General features: G+C 34.3%; 1 protein-coding gene across 12 annotated transcripts in view; it reads left to right on the plus strand.

The window, feature by feature from the left end:
• TMCC1 (transmembrane and coiled-coil domain family 1) overlaps positions 1-17,134 on the plus strand; it is a 180,272-nt gene that overhangs the window by 126,869 nt on the left and 36,269 nt on the right. The gene's annotated exons all lie outside the window — the stretch shown is intronic.

The following is a 17,134-nucleotide window of genomic DNA, read 5'->3' on the forward strand; positions in this document are numbered from 1 at the left end:
GTGAAAAAAATCATGCTGATAAGAATTCATTAGGGAGGGAAAAATGAATGTTTCTTCTTTTATAATATTTAATAAACTTCAGCAGCACTTGCATGTGCAGGCACTATTCAAAGAACTTTACAGTATGAACTCATTTAATATGAGAATGAAACAGTGACTAGTCACTCAGTATAAAGTATTTTGGTGGGCCCTGTAAGGAGTTCACAGATATATAGAAAACAAGCTCTCACTTAAGACTTGTACTCTCTATTAGAAAATATAGAAACTTTTAAAAATAACTGAAAATAAGAAGGTAGTATATAATGAAAAGTATACAGTTTAAAAGTTCAGAGAAGGGAGATTACTTTCAGCTGGAGAATAAGGTATATTGCTGATTTGATTATTTAAACTTAAAGATAGGCTCACTTGGATTTAAATGCATACACATTTCACCTTGAGCATGGACAGGAGCAAGAGTGAGTGTGTGTGTTGTAAGGTAGAATAGGGGCAGGGTTGGAGGTAGGAAGGAAAACTTTTCTTCTCAATAAATAGTCTAAGGAGATCCAAATACAGAAAAGACAACCTCAGAGGTGCTCCTTTCTCTGTCACCATAATTGTCATCTTCAGGTTTATAGTCCTAACCTAACCCCCATATGTAAGAGGCAGTGGGGGATGGTGAGGGAGGGGCAGGGTGTGTGTGTATGTGTGAACTCCATGTGCCACTTCAGTACCTAAACTACGGGGATTCCTCCACTAGTTAGATATATTTAGGAGCCTGTCTGTGATTTTTTAAAAGTTTGGGAACAATCCAGAATTCTCTTTCAGGCGAATAAAATGGGGAAAGTTGAGATATATAAGCCCAGAAAATATAGTTAGAAGATATCCTTTAAATCTTATTTGCTCTTAGTGAAAAGTATAGTTGTTTGAAGTCTGAGGATAAGTAGTGAATTCACACTGTTTAGATTGATACTTGAGTGGAAGAAAATATTTTATGTTTAGTGGAACTTCGTGAGGAAAAGTTTATACAGAAGCATTTCTGGAGAGTGTAGAAGTGTAATTCAAGTTGGGGTTTTTTGGGGGTTTTTTAGCGGTTCCTCATACATTTGAAAAATCTGAGTACGTTTTAATTGTGCCCTGATTGCGAGTTCAGAAAGGGATTCTTAAGGGGTTCCAGAGGAGCTCACAGAAAAAGGAATTTGTATGGTCAAATTATGTATCAAATGTTGGTCAAGTTTACACATAATTAAAGGAATGCAATTCACCAGAAACTGACACAACATTGTAAACTGACTATACTTCAATAAAAATATATATACAAGAAAAAAGGAATGCACTTGACAATTAAAATGAGATCTTACACTCACTTACAAGATTAATTAAAATACAAAAATTTGATGCCTAGACCTGACACAGTCATTCGCCTGCACTGTGGGTAGTAGTGCAAATTGCTATAATCTTTCTGGAGGGCAGCTAACTTGGTAATTTCTATCAAAGTATAAAACATATGTACTCTCTAATACACTGCTAGGAATCTACATTATTAATATACCCACAGAAGTTCACTAAGATACATATATATAATAGTATTATTTATAATTTTAAAATGAGAAGACTATGTTTTGATGCCCAGTTGAAGTTCAACAACGTCAAATATCTTTGGCATCCCCTGCTGCACCAAAGATGGTGCAGCCTTCTTCCTTATTAGGGAACTGGATCTTTTTTAAAGTTTCCTAGAGATAAATTAAAGGCTTTTCATTTATTCTGTTAATGGCTGTCACTAGAGATGAGGTATTCAGAGTGGAAGATCTAATACTCCAAAATAATTCTCACAAAAGAGCTATTAGAAACAGAATGGACTACAGTAGGAGCTGTTAATAAGAAAACTAATCTTGAAGTAAAGACTACATGGATTAGTATGTGAGAAAGAAGTGGGGGAGTGGGTAGTCTAGAGGAAGTTTACCATAATTCTTTGCCTTCAGATAATTCTTTTTTTTTAATATTGAGGTATAGTTGATTTACAGTATTACAAGTTTCAGGTATACAACACAGTTTTCCACAACTTTTAAAGGTTATACTCCATTTATAGTTACTATAAAATATTGCCATATTCCCTGTGCTGTGCGATATATATAGTTGTGCCTTCTTTATTTTATATAGTAGTTTATACCTTTTAATCTCCTCTTCCCAGGTGCCCCTCCCCCCTTCCCTCTCCTTACTGGTAACCACTAGTTTGTTTTCTATATTCGGATAATTCATTTAACTTCTAAAAGCTCTGTTTTCATTTTGAAGAACAGAATTGCCAGCCAGGTTACAAAATTTGAAGGAGCAGCAGAGGAAGACGGAACTTTTATTACATAGTTCTTCCTAAACTAATGCTGCTTTTCCATTGTGCATCATTGCATTTATATTTAACATACATACATGTTTTATCAAATACAGGTTATTATATAAAACAATCAAATTTTTGTTTATCTTACATTTCCCCAGTATCAGCTATCACAAATTGCTTGCATCATTTGACTGTTATTATCCGCTGAGTTAATTATATGCAAATTACCTGTGAGTTTTGTAGCTGGTTAAGGAGCAATAGTGCAGCCAAGTGCAGAACATCCAGGTGGCAGCTGTTCATACCGCAAAAAAATGAGCAAGATCTAAAGAACTGCACTCAATTAATTACTTCTTTGGGGGCATGAAAGCAAGGTTCGAGTAAGGCAGAAATCTTACTGGTTCTCACTGACCAGATGGTTGTGGTGTTGACTGATCAGTGAACATTTTCACCTTGGAGGCAAGGGTTCTACACTGCATTGTCGCCACAGCCTCAGTTGTCTCTAAAAAGGAGAACAATATTAACCAGAGACTGAGGCTCAGGAGACCTGGTTCACAGCCCCAGCCCTACCACAATTAGATAGGACCTTGGGGAATTCAGTTAATATGCCAGAGCTTTTATTCTTCATCTGTAAAATAAGGCTGTTTCACAAGATACCTCTCAAGTTCTTTAGATTTTAGGAGTTCTCAGAACATACATGTATAGACATGTATAGATTGGTTTTAAAAATAAAATAATACATTTCCCTTTGACTCTCAGAAGTGGACAGAGACAGAGGAGTCAAACTTAGCATATGTTCTGTTTCTAGTCAGTTATTAGATTTAAAAAGCAATTTTTAACTGATTATTATTCTTTAATTATGAACTACTTACAGACGGTGCGTGAGGGATTTTACCATACTTAAGCTAGAACTACTAGTATTTAGGAAAATCTGCATTTAGACAAAGCTTTTAACTTTGAGTAGCATGATTATTTACTTTCAAAAGCATTCATTCTAAAATTCCTTTAAGTAGCCATTTTATGATACAAATTCTATTTACAAACCAAAAGCAAACTCATGGACATAGGAAAAAAACTATGGTTACTAAAGGGGAAAGGGCAGGGGAGAGATAAATTAGGAGTTTGAGATTAACAGATACACGTTACTATATATAAAATAGATAAATAACAAGGACCTTCTGTATAGCACAGGGAGCTATATTCAATTTCTTATAATAACATATAATGGAAAAGAATCTGAAAAGAAAATATATATGTATTTTTATGTTTAACTGCTTTGCTGTACACCTGAAACTAACATTGTAAATCAACTAAACGTTAATAAAAAAATTAAAAAAATAAAATATATCTAAAAATAGCCATTTTAAAGTCCAATATAATATTTTTAAATATAATAAATATCATTCTATATGTAAATCTTTAATTTGAATATTGCCAAAACAAAATCTGCCTTGCGAGTATCAAATCATAATTTACATGAGATTAATCTCTGTGGCCTACCAATTAATAAATTGGAATTTAAAATTAATTTTTAAAATGTACAGTGAAATGATTGTAACCATATAGTGCATATGTGTACTTAAAACATTTGCTTGATGATCTAAAGTTTCTAAAACACTGTGAGTCTTAAGGTAAAACTGTAATGCTTCAGTTCTGTTTTTTATTAATGTTTAAATTAGGTATGGACAGGTATTTTCTACATGCTGTTAATTCTTTGAAAAATAGACAAATTTTCAGTCTCCTTAGCACTAAACTGTTACTATTAAAGACCAGTGGTTAAGAATAAATAAATAAGTACTTTATAAAAGAAGCCCTAGTTACTAAGGTATTAAACAGATTTTCTAAATTTAAATTATCCCAGACTAAATTCATTTCTTTTTTTTAAGATTTACTACACTAGTAGATGAGAGGTATTTTTAAGAGATAGGCTATAGGGATTTTAGCAGTGCGTTTAACAAAGTTTTTCGTATCTTTGGGAGGGGGACTATAACTATTCACAACTGTGAATAAGTGAATGAATGAGTGGGAAGAGTACTAACTTGGGTTTCAGCCTGCAACATGGTCTCTGATGGTTTGCAAGATAACTTCCTGTCCTGTTCAGCCTCTTTAATTCTTTGGCTAAAGACATTGCCATGCTTGATAAGAGTTGAAGATGTCAAGCAGCTGAAAAGAATAATTAAAATTTTGAGCTGTGGATTTGGAATCTAATGGTATTTTCAAATATGAAGCAATAGTCACCACATTATATGATTCAGCTGTACCACATTTATGTGATGTATGGAAAGGTCAGCTCTTCTGAACACCATTTTCAGTTAAAGAGAAAACATAAGAACTAAATTAGATGCTTTGACTAGGTTCTCTAGCAAATCTCTTAACTCTTAAAGTGATTTAGATACTGTACCAAAAGGAAAGTGTTTGCTTAGGGGGATCTTAATTAACCTAAATCAGACAAAGCTCTTGTTACATTGCAATACATTTTAGGAATTAGGTTGTTTTAGTCATTCTTTGAAATTAAAATTCTAGAAAGGAAGCATTATTAATATTACCTTAATATTTGGATGTTATACCAGAAACATTGTTGTTAATGTAATTACAACATAAAACACCCTGAGAAAAAACAGAGTTCCTAGTTGTTGAAAAGAATAAAGAAGATACTTAACAATATCCCCATTTCAGTTTTGTTTACAAATAGCCACTAAAAGAACATTTGTTGTCAATTAATCGTGGGCAAATTTGTCTTATTAAACTTTTCTCTTTAATGTGGAAGACAAAGCACTAAGTTATTAGGAATTTTAATTAGGACTTTTCCTTCCCAGCTCCCTAGATTTGTGGTCTACAAATTCTCTAATACTCTCTAAAGCCTTAGTAGTCATCTCAATTTTAACTTTAAAATGTTTTGAAAAATAATTTGTTAAATCATAAGGAGATGAAAATAATTTTGTCAAAACATTCATGGGAAGATGGAAAATGTTTTTTTTCCTGAGTGACTGCCAAAGTCAAGAACAAACTAGGGACAGTTTCATATTGATTTTCTAAATAATGGCTTGAAAAAAGGTCTTCCGTATTTATTGCTTCTTAGTCTTATATGAGAAATTTGTCTCCTAATTTTAATTGCAAATGATTTTCCCCCAAACATTTCCAATAAATTTTACTTAATCGTAGGGTAGATTATCTTTTAAGGTTTCTTACAACTCTAGTTTGGAATTTTGTGGAAAAAAAATTTTTTTCTAACTCTGCTTTTTGTGTGGTTTTAGAATATCAGAAACTCATTCAATCCTTAGAGGATTAAAATTAATTCATAAGCAAACACTGTCTAGCAATCAGAAGTGGCTCTGTAACCAATCATTGAATACTAAAAAAAAAGAATGATTCCAATCAGAAACCAGCCACAACTAGCTATAGATGTAAATAGCATAAGCATATACTTAAAGTGATCTAATTTGTGTTTTTATTTTTTATGGATTCATTCAACAGACATTTATTAACCCTACATTGTCTGCCTGGTCCTGGAGAACCAGAAGTGAATATAGGGCCCGCTGTATGTATCCTCCCTCTTTTATGTAATTATAAATGAATTGGTCTTATATAACTTTTAGGGAGCCTTATTTTGTGAGTAGTTTCACTGGGACCACAGATTGTTGACCTGTGGCTGTAAGTCCTTATTTTGCTGTTACCACAATGAAATTACAGAGTTTAGTGATCACATGTCCTAATTTACCCATTCAGATACTATAGTAAGCCTGTATATAGTCCAATGGAATACAGAAACCTCAGAACAGGGTTTCCTCTCTCTTCTTTGGAACAAGTCATTTTATTGTTATATCAGGTGGTTTTTGTTTGTTTGTTTGGGGGGTTTTGTTTGGTTTGGTTTTTTAGGTATTTCAAATAGGTAGAGCCTAAAGAAATTAAGCCAGTGAACATGATGGTATCTATTACTAGATCTATTACAAGTGAAATCAAAATCAAAGGCTTATAGATACTTAAAGAATGAATCATATTTTGTGAAAATTCTTGAATTGTAAAATTCAGATGTTGGGAGAAACTTATCAACTCTTACCTCACCTCCACCCCTCCACCTCCTTGCCCACACCGGCTTTTGGAAATGTGAGAGGATATTTTGGTTGTCACAAAGACTTGGGGAGGGGAGTGATGCTGTCATTAGTGAACAGAACTCTTCGATGCCGTAACAAACGGCCAAAATGTCAGGAGTAACGCTGGTTGGGAGCAAGTCCCCAAGCATATCCCATCTCCCTCTGCCCTTCCCTTTTCTCCTTTTCTTTCCTCACTAGAAAGTGAGAACCCCAGGTGCACAGGTGTTAGGGGTAGTGTTATGCTGTTAGCACCCTGAAGCCCTTGGCACAACACTTACTTGGTGCCATTCTCTCTTTTACAGCTACATTTTTTTTTCCGAGGGAACGTTGATGTCTAAATTAGGATCTGAAAGGACATTAGATCTCTCTACTTTCTATATTAGAACATATTATTGACCCCATTAGAAGGTGTCCTGTTACCTTCCTTGTCTTCTTCCTTTTCCCCTTTATAATTATAATCATAAATGTGCTACTGCTGTGTATACATTTGGTATACATATGTTGATCCAGTTCACTGAAGCTCTAGGAGTGAGCTCTTTCCTAGCTTCAACTTTGACAGTGAACTTGTACTTTTGCTGTTTTTCAAGAACAGTGCAGATTCTTAGTCAGCCATTTTGATTACTGTAAGCCCCGTGTCAGCTTGGAACACAGAAAAGTTAGTTGTTTTGACCTCAGCAGACTTGTTCACTTATACATATTGTTCCCATTTGATGTAAACACAGTTGTGCCAAAGAACATGTGACTATTTGGCTTTGTATCTGTCATCTTATGTTAAATATTGACATTAGTTGATAAAAATATCCCTGGGAGATCCTTTTCTTTGGATCAGAATTCCAGTTGCACTTTCTTTCTAACCATTTCTAAATTACTGTCTTTTCCTTCTTGCAGTTCAAAACGTCTAAATTTGAATGCACAATTTTCTTTCCTAAAACTAACCCCTTTTTTACCTTCTCTATTGCACCATCATTTTCTTAGGCTGAAAACTTTGGCTTCATCTCTTACTCATTCTTTCCTTTTCATCTCCAGTGTGTAGTCAACAAATCCTAATGGTTCCTTCTTTGGAAGAATCACTAAGCATTTCTTTTACATCTCCTCTGCCGCCACTTTACTCCAGTCCTTATCATGTTTATCAGTAAGAATATCTCTAGTCTTTCACCTCTTTTTTTCAAGCTTTTGACCTCTCAGGTTGAAACTACCAAAGTAGAGGGCAAAATGCATTAAGGCATAATGTCTCGGGAAGAAATGGGAGGCAGGTGAATATTAACTCTGAGATTATCTAATCTGCCACAGAGTAAAATTTTTGTCTTTTGTCCTAAACTTTAACTCATCCCAAAGATTCACTCACTCATTTATTCCTCCATTTAATAAATATAATATTTACTAAGTATATGTCCTGTTGTTAATAGCTAAATAGTATCCTTGCTATCTTTGTGTTCTCCTTTGACAGTTCATCTCTTCAACTATCCTATTTATGCTTTCTCTAGTCTTTCATCTCTAACCCGAAGCCTGCAAGCTCTAGTCCTGTTTCTTATGTACTAAACATTGATTCATTTTAAGCTCCATAAGTCACACAAGTCCCAAAACTGATGGGTGGCAAAGCAAGGACTCAGTTGCATCTCTTTTGCAGACCAGCAACCTTCTGGCCCCATCTTGCTAATCCAATAAAGCCTGTTGTCTAAGCTTAATGATATGAAACAACACAATACTATAATGTGATGGTATCTCAAGAGAAAGAGTAAAGGAATGAGAAATTGGCTCTTTAATTGTTCTTTATAACAAACTTTAAGAAATTTGGAAAGAGTTACATTCCAATAAGTAGCCAGTTAATATATCTTTCTTCACCTTTACTTCCCACTCTGTCTTGGTTGTATCTCTATTTTGAGTCATATGGCTATTGTTAAAGAATATTTAAAACCAGATATTAGGGACTACTAAGGCTCTATGCAGTTTAGTAGGAACTTAAATAGGAAGGAACAAGGAAGCCAGGTTATTAAAAGATGAAATAATTTCATCTTTCCACTACCTAAGCCGTCTATGGCTAGTAAAGTTTTGGAAAAAATAAATAGAGAGAAATCCTTGTTCTTCTCAGAAGGCCTTGAAATGCCGTGAATGCCATTTTCTTGCCTTTTTAGCAATTTTTGTATTTTCTGAGAATGTGAAAAATGTGTTTATTTTCTATTTCTTAGAGTCCCAATATGGTCTTTTCTTCACCTGGGATTGAAAGGTATAAAATTGATAGTAAGTAAGGATTTTCAAAAAATGGCTTATGTAGCTCTGACATTCATGGAGCATAGCAAGAAAATAGCTCTTAGTAGAGGTGGTGAGTAGCATTTTTCTAAACCGAGATAGCAATACCTGTATATTACCTTGACGTAGAATATACTTGCACATATCCTCATGATTTACCTTAAACTTTTGACATTTCTGACTTGCTTTATTTTGTCTCTCTCTTTTTTTTTTTTTTTTTTTGACATTGAAGGTGTGAGCTGGGGTTAGGAGGAGATGGAGAATTCTTGCTTAATGGGTACAGAGTTTCAGTTTCGGATAATGAAAAATTTCTGGAAATAGAGAGTGGCAATCGTTCCACCACATTGTGAATGTTCTTAATATCACCGATTATACACTTTAAAGTGGTTGAAATGGTAAATTTTATGTTTTGTGTATATTACTACAATAAAGAAAAAAAATTTTTTTAAACAAGATGTGACCTCACTTAGAAAATAAAACAAATCAACCTGGTTTCACCAAAAACTGTGTGCTTTTTTTCCCTCATAAGCCTGCTATTTTGAAAATATTTGTTTACAAACAGCATATATTATTTTTTCTTAAAAATAGTAATTGGGTACTAAGAGCTAGCCAGCATTTCTGAACAGCACAGGACAGTGATATCACCAGGAGTACTTAAAATTCTAGAGAAAATTAAATATTTGTCATTTTAATCTTCCTGTACAACTTTATTACGGGTGAATGTACACTTTGCACTGGGCCTTTGGAACTCCTGAGAACAGCTTGACCCTTTTGTGCACCTCAGGTTGTAGACCACTGTTCTGTGCCATTTCTCATGACATCACAAATATTATTTTAGTATGCTGTTTCATTTTATGAAATAATTTTTGTATGGTTCTGCACTTGCTTTACAGGAGGTATTTGGGGGTTGCCTGTCCCTTCCTTTGGTGGAGAATGGTATTCTTGTCAGGGCTTTATGGTACTTCACAGTTGTGAAACAGCTTGCCACACACCTTTGAGCCCCTGAGGTGGCAGATGACATTGTGGTATGTGATTCCTCTGAGGTAGGCAGAGCCTAAATAAGCCACCTTCACTGCTCACTGTACTTCCTCAGTTGTGTCTCGTATAGCAAGATGGGTAACTTAGCTAGTTTCTAAAGAAGGTCAGTGCCTATGTTCTTCCTCCCTAAAACCTCATAATTCCGAATTAGGCACTAAGCAAAAACTTCTGTTGCTCTCCTTTCTGAATTAATTGAGTCTAAGCAGTAAAGTACTTGCTTTATTTAGAGGTTCATATGACCATGCTAATCTCAAAAGATTTTAAACCCTTTTCCAGTTCCTTGCTTTGTCATTTTTCTGCTCCCCCGCCCACTGGCTGGTTATGGGTGTTTGCTTTTGCATAAAAAAGCCACTGAAGTCAAACAAAACCTACCTCTTACTGAATCCCAGTGGGAGGTTAATACAGTTAGGGGCTTTTTAGCTGAATGGTTGCCCGGTGGAGAAGGACTAGAGAAGAGACTCCTTGAGGAATGCATAGCCAGCTGATGCTTCAGGTTTTAACTTTAGTGCCTCCTTGCAAATCTGATCTCTGTTGTCTACAACCACAGATAGTAATTGATTTATTAAATTTATCTCCTTTCTTCCTCGACTCAGCTTTGCTTTTCCCATCTTTTACCACTTTGGGAAAAACTTATCTAGTCAGTCACAGGCATCAACTTCAAGATCAGTCCATAAGAACAGAACAGGTTCCTTCCCTTGGTCTTTGGACATTCTTCCCCAGTGGATCCTTCATGAATATTAAAATAGATTAAAGGGTGAAAGAGGAGAATGTAGGTGTTTTATCCAGAAAATAAGGTAGTATTCATGAGGTTTCACAGTTGAGATAGGATTTTTTTGGTATATGTATATATATATATATATATATTTTTTTTTTTTTAATTGGAGTATAGTCAGTTTACAATGTTGTGTCAGTTTCTGGTGTACAGCACAGTGCTTGTCATATATGAACATACATACATTCGTTTTCATATTCTTCACCATAAGTTACTACAAGATATCGAATATAGTTCCCTGTGCTATACAGTATGAACTAGTTGTTTATCTATTTTATATGTATTAGTTACATATAAAATGTAAATCTTGAACTCCCAATTTATCCCCTCCCAGTCCCTTCCCCCACCCCATAACCATAAGTTTGTTTTTTATGTCTGTGAGTCTGTTTCTGTTTTGTAAATAAGTTCTTTGTCCTTTTTTTTTTTTTTTAAGATTCCACATATAAGGGATATCATATGGTATTTTTCTTACCCTTTCTAGCTTACTTCACTTAGAATGACAATCTCCAGGTCCATCCATGTTGCTGCAAATGGCATTGTTTTATTCTTTTTTATGGCTGAGTAGTATTCCAGTGTATACCGCAACTTCTTTAAATATAGCACAACTTCTTTATGCAGTCATCTATCAATGAACATTTAGGTTGTTTCCATGTCTTGGCTATTGTAAATAGTGCTGCTGTGAACATTGGGGTGCATGTATCTCTTTGAGTTAAGGTTCCTTCCAGATATATGTCCAGGAGTGGGATTGCTGGATCATACAGTAAGTCTATTTTTAGTCTTTTGAGGAGTCTCCATACTGTTTTCCATAATGGCTGCACCGAACTACATTCCCACCAGCAGTGTGGGAGGGTTCCCTTTTCTCCACACCCTCTGCAGCATTTATTGTTTGTGGACTTTTGAATGATGGCCATTCTGACTACTGTTGAGATGATACCTCATTGTAATTTTGACTTGCATTTCTCTGATAATTAGTGATATTGAGCATTTTTCCATGTGCCTATTGACTATTCATTGGAGAATTGCTTATTTAGGTCTTCTGCCCATTTTTGGATTGGGTTGTTTGTTTTTTCCTTATTAAGTTATATGAGCTGTTTATATATTCTAGAAATGAAGCCCTTGTCGGTCTCACCTTTTGCAAATATTTTCTCCCATTCTGTAGGTTGTCTATTTGTTTTGCTAATGATTTCCTTTGCTGTGCAAAAGCTTACAAGTTTAATTAGGTCCCATTTGTTTATTTTTGCTTTTATTTCTATTGCCTGGGTAGACTGGAGATAGGTTTTAATGATATAGAAAAGCCTCTGGAATTAGCCTTGGTTTTTATAATAAAGAGCGTCTTTTGTCTGAGATTTGCTTCCAAATAATTGCAGAGGAGGAAGGAAGTACTGGCCATGAGTTAATAATTGAAGCGGGGTAAAGAGTACACAGGATTCATTATCCTCTCTACTTTGATACGTTTGAAGTGTTTTATCACAAAGAAGTTTTTAAAAGACATCGTTTCCGCAGGAATTTTGAAAGGATAAAATCTATTTCCTTATGAAATTTTCAACATCACCCTAATATTCAACAGTATTGAGCACAATAAATTACAATTATACGCATATATAACTGAGGGGAAAAATATTTTCTTGTCAGATATAATTCTGAATTTAGTAGGGTTTTTTGTTATTTTTGTTTTGTAATTGTCCAGATTATTGTATTTATATAGAAATGTCTAAAATTATTTTATAAATTAGATTCTAATGAAGCAGTTTTCAGCTTTGTTGCTGTCCAAGGGCATACTCAGTAAACTAATCAGTGTTGAGAAGTCTGAAAAATACTCAATGGAAAAATAGTATTAAACAGTTCTTTATAAAGAAACACTTAAACATTTTTGCATTTTTTTAAAGGAGACCTTTTATGTTATCAGTAAAATATCCCTGATACATCTTTGTGGGGTGTTTAGTAAAGGAGCCTGTTTTCTCAGTCTGAGTCCTAACTTCACTTTGCTGCTAAAATGCCAGCTTAATCCTTGGTGTCTTCTATTTTGTCAGGTTGATCACTCATTAAAATACCTTTACCAGCTGAGATGTTATAACGCTGCTCTAAAGCAAAGATTAGTAAACTTTTTTTCTTTTCCATAGGTCCAAATAAAAAGTATTTTAGGCTTTGAGGGTCACATACGCACTCTGTTATATATTCTTTGGTTTTTTGTTCTTCTCAGCTATTTTAAAATGTAAAAATAGTTCTTAGCTCTTTTGTAAAAGCCTTACTAAAACAGGCAGAAGGCCGGAGCTTGCTAACTCCAGCTGAACAATTGATCTCTAATTAGATGCTTTAAGAAATAAAAGATAAGGATCCAAATGTTCAGTGTTATTTTTTAAAGGTAAAATTATAACTCTCATATAGAATGAACATGTGTCAAAGATTTTATTTAACTCACTAATTAACCAATTATTAGCAACCAGTAAGATGTTATAATTGGTCCAAATGAGAATCGGACTTAAGGAAATTTATATTCTCTACCAGACAAAATTCATTAGCATTTCATCACCAGCACTGCCCATAATGTAATTTCCATCTCTACAGAGTTTCAGAATAATATGGCCAAAGACAAAGTTGTAGACCTTTATATAGTCCGATAACTCCAAAAGATCCAATAGACAGTACCAGGTATCCCCTTGAAAGGACATATAATTTTTTTTTTCACCATTTTAGTCTTTCACAATTTCTGCTAACAGTCTCTCATCCTTCCTGTGATCATAATTTCCAAAGATTTTTCTTGATCACAAAATGGTTGGTCTCATTAGGTTTGATCTGATTATTTATATAGGTACAGTAAGAGTGCCAATTAATCATCCAGACATCCTTGAATTTTCTTTGCAAATCCAGAAGGATGCAGTTTTGAGCAATTATTAAGGCTGTAGGATTAACTTCTGTATGGATGTTTTCATAAGAAATCTTAGATTGGACTGTTAAACACCTGTATTATTTACTATCCCAAGGTTAGAAAACCACACCTAAGAAATTCTGACTAGATTTCATCTGCAGTGCTGATAAATTTGGGTGAGTTAATCTCATCTTTAAGTGCCTAGCATTTGTTTAAGGCTTGCCTGGAAGTAAGTGACTCTCCTTACACCTGTAAGCGAGGAACCCTGTGAATCAGGCATCAGGTCAGTTTTCCTGGGAGGTCTTCTTTATAAGCATTGGCTCCGTATATAAAGTCAACTATTGTTACTTAATGTGGTTTTACGTATCTAATTAAGTGAGAGTCATACTCAAATATGACATTCCTGGTATGTATGGATACAATATCCTAATGAAAAGGAGATAAGATACTAGCATTGATCCTGTGCAAATAACAATATTGCCATGACAAGTAAAGGAAAACTCAGTTTCTGAATGCTGTGGATTCAGTGAAAATCAGATACCACTTAATGTTTTATTTCAGATCACAAAAGCAGAGTCTACTAAAATGTGGGTTAGAAATAGTTTAAGAAGAAAGTAAAAGTCCTTCCTCATGTAGCCACAAAAAAAGAACACTAAGTAGCATCAACAAATAACCACAATAATCTAAACAAATAACCACTGTAAAATTTCCTTCATCAGTTCATTCAATCCTGTGTAGTTAATTCTTGCTCAAATGGAACTTGGGTCAACAGTCTGTCTTCGTGAAACATCTGCTTCTGGACTGGAAATCCTGATCCAGTCCACTGGTGAAGTCTGAAAGTTGTCTAAGTGATGTCAGCTCAGCAACATGTATGCAAGAATCTGTTCTTTGGAGTAGCAATCGTTTATAGAGAACCTCGCACATTCCTTTCTGTGAGACTCTCAAAGATAGTTTCAAAATCTGGAACAAACTGCCACTTTACTTTAGGACAAAAGTGCTCTTTTTCCTTGAAAAGCAAAAGGACTTTACACCTTGTGTTTCTCTGTCACTGTTATTCCTAGCATAGGGATTCGAACCTCCTACATCAATTATGACATATTTCAGAGAGAAAACTAGGTGGAGGGAGTGGATAGTAAGAACTATCTATCGTTCTGGTAGACCATAAAGCTCCTGAAAACACATAACATACTTTCTACAGCCCACATGTGTCTTTTACACCTTCTTAAAGTGGCAAAATGAACCTGATTATAACATGACCCAAAGATACAGCCACTCTAATAGCATATACAGATAAGCAGATGTGTATCAACTTCAAATTATGCTTAATAATCAACATTTAGTATTCTGTTTGACTTAGAAATATATCTGGGTGTCCAAGAATTATTTATTAATTAGCTCCATTTAACATTAGTCCAAGGAGCTGACACATAATTGCTGTTGATAGAAAAATATTGTCAGCATTATGATTTAATTTAGATGAACACAAATTTTCAATTTTCTAAATATCAGACATTATATAGGGAGGATAATAGTAGCTTATTTGATCAGTACACCTGTATGAATAAATTTAGGCAGTTCAGATTAATTTCTATATGAGAAGAGAAACCCAAATAAATTAAGATGTGTGCAATATTATACTTAACTCTGACAAAACTAGTCTTTTATTCTTTGGTTTTGTTTTGTTTTGTTTTGACAATTAGTCTTGATTTGCAAAATCAACCTTAAAAAAATTTTTAATTATATGAATTTGGATTTTTTTTTAATGTTTCTGAACTAGTTTCTGTAAAGATTTTTTTCCTATGTGGCATATGTGAATTATTATTTGTTCAATTTGTTTTCTTGAACTATTAAGAATGTTTGTTATATAAATGCTTACTTAGCTCTGTAAAACCAATAAGAACCCCTTAATTTAAGAGCTGTTATAATCTAATTTTTTTTTGCTTTGCTATGCTTGTAACTTTTTTAAATTGAACTGTATATACTTGATTTACAATATTGTGTTAGTTTCAGGTGTACAACAAAGTGATTCAGTTATACACATATGCATACATATATATATATTCTTTTTCAGATTCTTTTCCATTATAGGTCATTACAAGAAGTTGAATATAGTTCCCTGTGCTGTACAGTAAATCCTTGTTGTTTATATATTTTATATATAGAAGAGATATTATAATCTTTTTAAATGTCTTCTAAAAATAGGAAAACATTTCATACTTATACAACAAGAATTCAGGGTCTTTCTAAATTACAGGCTCAGACATACAGAGAGCTGTGGTTTCAGTTCTGCAGCTCCAGCCATGGGTCAAAAGTAAACACAAAAACACAAAACCTCACCAGTTCAGATCTCAAAGAGTTGTTCTACTTTATAATATGTACAACTTTCTGAATTGAGTTGAGTTCAGTATAGACAAATGGGCAAAAAGAGAAGTCTGACAAACTGAATTCCCTTTTGGTTTCTCACCCAACTGAAAATAGATATATATCACTCCTCCTCAGAGACTACCAAATGGTCAAACTGTTAAAATTAGATTCGCAATCAGTGCTGCCATCACTGAGGAGTAACTTATCAACTGTGTATAAATCAGAAACAGAAACAAAGTCAGCAGGAAAAAAAATTGAGAGAAAGTGGCAAAATTAATCCTCTATTGCCAGTTGAGATTTACTTTGGGAGCCAACAAGACATGTACCCAGGCTAAGGCAGCCAGTGAGAAGTACTTCTCTGGCAACTCAGGTAAATCCATTGGCATCTTGATAGAACCTCAGAAATGTTTAAGGATAATTGTTTGTAAGGTAAGATCATAGTTTTCATACAGATACACAACGAGCATCTCTTGCACACAAGATCTTAACACCCAGGGAGCTCTTCAGGGCTGCTGTCTCCACATGGCAGCTCATCCAATCAAGGCAGCTCTGATCTTATGGCACCTTGTCTCAGCACATGCTTCAGTGATCTCAGTGGTCGGAAAAGAGGATAAAAGAGCCACATAACAGTTTTTGGTCTCGTTTTATCTAATTGATGAGGTTACATACAATTTTACTTTCTTTTATGCCCGCTCATGTTTTCAGTTTTCTGCAGTGAACATGATTGTCTTAAGATATATTAAAAATGCTAATAAACAGAATTAAGCAAACATCAGCTACTATTGATGTTAGCGAATACAGGATTGGATTTTTGGGTTTTTTTTTTTTTTTTTGGTAGAAACAAATACTTACTCTTGAAACTTTACAGTCTAATTTTTAAGCAAAGACAAAACTTGTAAGTCATAAAATTCTTTATTAATTTGTTCTGGAGAATCAAGTTCTGAGTTCTGAGCCTCTACAGAAAAGAGGAATTTCTGGAGCCGTGGTTTTAACTAGAATTTTCTTCAAATTCATTCAGGATACTTTGCATTCCACTTGAAGGGTTTCATCTGATTTAAATGAAAAAATGCTAAGGGAGCTGGTGAATGCTGATAGACCTTCTTTGACCTTTCAGTATTCTGCTGGCCTGAGTTTCCAGCCCCATACTTAAATAGAAGTACAGGAACTATCACAGCTTTAGGCTCATGTACTGTATCAAATTGTCTTCACGTCCAGTTCCTTTCTGTATATTAACCTCAGGAAAATGCTAGCTGTTATATGTTGTACATACTACACTATGTTTCATAATCACTGAAATTCTTCCTATGTGCATGCCCCAAAACTACTTTTATAAATGAAGAAATAAAACTCAGACCTGATACCTTTCCTAAATCCCAAAGTGACTTTTTCAGGGCAGAAACAGTCTCTTTCAGATGTCCAGCTCTTTCATGCAGTACCGTGGGTGTTCAGTA

The sequence above is a fragment of the Camelus bactrianus genome, chromosome 17 (assembly GCF_048773025.1).
Source record: "Camelus bactrianus isolate YW-2024 breed Bactrian camel chromosome 17, ASM4877302v1, whole genome shotgun sequence".
Lineage (NCBI taxonomy): Eukaryota > Metazoa > Chordata > Mammalia > Artiodactyla > Camelidae > Camelus > Camelus bactrianus.